Below are 2845 nucleotides of genomic sequence, written 5' to 3' on the forward strand. Positions count from 1 at the left end.
AGCCCGGCGGGAGGGCTCCGGTAGAGGCGCCGCGGAACCGCGCAGTGGCGTAAGTGGGGCGTGGCGTGGCAACACCCCCGCTGCAGCCTCGGGCCCTATCTTTTCCCCAGAAAGGTCCCTGCGAACCCCCACACAGCCCCACCCTTCGTAAAGAGCCACACGCAAGTCAAGGGAACCCCACCTCATTCCCAGACCCTTTCACGCTCCAGCATCCCGTCACCCAAGGGCCCTGCATCCCACCTGTCCTCCCAATCACCCTCATCCTTCAAGCCTGGGCTGCAGTGACTGGCTCCGCGAAGTCTTTCTCCGTCCCTAGTCACTGAACTCACTGACGCCACCCTCTCTTCCAGGCCGAGTGCTGGGCGCCAAGACCACAGACATGTGAGAGACCCTGCCTACCCTGGAAGATGTCACAGTCTTAACTTGAGTGCTGTTACAGACTTCTGTCTGCAGGATCTGGGAGGCACCTGCTTCCACTTTCTCATTCACTCAGCTCGTGATAGCCGCACTCTGTCAATCTGCTTCTTTCACCAAATCATTTAAATGACTTTTTGTGTCAAAATCCAAAAAATAGTTTTTAATTATTTCTCCATAGCATCTGACACTGTGCCTCTCCTAAAAATAAAAATAATACTTTTACTTGACCTGGGCACTTTAGAAGTCTCCTTAGTTAATGCCTCAGTCCTTTTCAATTTTCTGGAAGGGCCCCTTTTGCTTTTACTCCATTCAATAAGTGTTCACTGTAGCTGCAAAACCTTTTCTTATTCCATTCTCCCCTTAAGGATCTCGTCCATTCATATGGCCCAACTATCCTTCCAAATCTGTACTTCCATTCCCATCTCAAATTCATATTTCCAAATATCTGCTGGACAGCTCCACCTGGATATTCTAGTACTTCAAATTTAAGCAGTCCACACCAAACAAACCCTTTATCCTACCTTTACAAACATACCTATGTATTTGTGTCTTGTGCTTCTTGACTCAGTGACTGGCATCTTCATGCCAGAAATGACAGTTCCCTCTTTTTCCTTTCCACTATAAAACTGATCATCATGTCTTGGTATATTTAATTCCTGAACTGCTTTCACATGATCCCCCTTCTATTTTGATGGTTCATTGTGCTGGTGCAGACCCTCATTGTATCTTGCCAGAAACATCACACTTACTTCCTTGTTACTGTCAGTTTCTGAAAACATCCCTCCCATTTGGTCTGCTGTAGCAAAAGAATAGTAACAGTAAGAGACCCATAAACCAGACACAGTGATGAACCGCTGTAATCCCGGCACTTGGAAGGCTGAGGCAAAAGGATAGCTGTGATTTCGAGGCCAGCCTGGGCTACATAGTTCTTTAAGACCAGTCTGAACTACACAGTGAGACAGTGTCTCAAAAAGAAAAAAAGTGATTGTTCAAACTTCACCTTCCCATATAGATATTTATATATATTAATTCATACTTTTTTATGTCTGCTTTACACCAGATGCTGAGTATGGAAACTTAAGAGATGGACCATACCCATCCTTGTTCATGATAAGATTGATTTCTGACCCTTAGCATGTCTAGCTTTTCTTTAGCTGTTTCTCAAGTAGCAACCATCATAATCACCCAGCGGGCTTGATAAAACACTAACTTCTAAGCCTACCTCCAGTGTTTTTCATTCAGTAACTGGTCTTACAATGACCCAAGAATGTATGTTTTTTTGAGAAAGGGTCCCATTATGTCTCTCAGGCTAGTCTTGAACTCACTATATAGCTTCAGACTTGCAGTGATGCTCCTGTCTCATCTTCTTGAGGGCTAGGATTACAGGTGTGTGCCACCACACCTGGCTAAGAATGTGTATTTCTAACAACTTTGTAGATGAGGCTTATGATACTGACCTGGGGAATCACACTTTGTGAACTACTGCTCAAATATATCTTTAAAGTAGTGGTCAAGGACAAAGACTCTAGAGCCAGATTGTTAATCTTGGCCTTACCATTTACTAGCTGTGCAACACTGGGAAAATTATTTAATTTCTCTGTATCTCAGTTTCCACCTAGGTAAAATGGGGGTAGTAATATTACCCCCATTGGGCTGTTGCAAAGAAGAAATGATTTCATACAGAATAAGACTTTAAAGCAGCGTGTGAAAGAATGCAAGCAAAGTAATAGCTACTAGCATAATCATTATCTGCCTCTTGTGCTATATTCTAAGTTCCTTAAAGACAGGGGTTATATCAGATGCTTTTCCATCCCCCCTTTTAGTGCCTGGCACAAGCTTGCATACAATGATTTGTTAAATTTGAGTTCACCTGAATAAAATAGAAGGCATAAAAAATTCAGAAACAGAAAGACATCTGTCTTCATTTAAGTGAACTGGATGATTACCATTCCATAAGTGTGCGAATTCCCTGTTCTAAATACTTATATTCATACTTAACTTTGAAGCCAGCATGAACTACGTGGTAAGACTCCCTCAAAAAAGATAAATAAAGGGCCAGGGATGTAGCTTAGTGACACAGTGTCTGCCTGGCAGGTGCAAGACCTTGAGATCAATTCCTGGTACCATAAATAAATAAATGTTATGAATAAAATTAGCCAGGTATGGTGGCACAGGCCTGTAATTCCAGCAACCTGTGAAGCTGAGGAAGGAGATTTGGAGCCCAACCTGGGCGAGATCCCATCTCAAAATAATAAACAAATAAATAAAAATGTTAAATTATCAATGTTGTGTCTCTGAAATTTGTTGTATATTTCCTATTTATCATTTCAAAGTAGCTGTATTTCATGTGCTTAATTGTTGTGATTAGGGACCGTAAGGGACCTGAATAGTATAGATGATAAATTTCAGTGCAGCTTTGAGAGCAAGG

The sequence above is a fragment of the Fukomys damarensis genome, unplaced genomic scaffold (assembly GCF_012274545.1).
Source record: "Fukomys damarensis isolate Sample0158 unplaced genomic scaffold, DMR_v1.0_HiC HiC_scaffold_23, whole genome shotgun sequence".
NCBI classification, from domain to species: domain Eukaryota; kingdom Metazoa; phylum Chordata; class Mammalia; order Rodentia; family Bathyergidae; genus Fukomys; species Fukomys damarensis.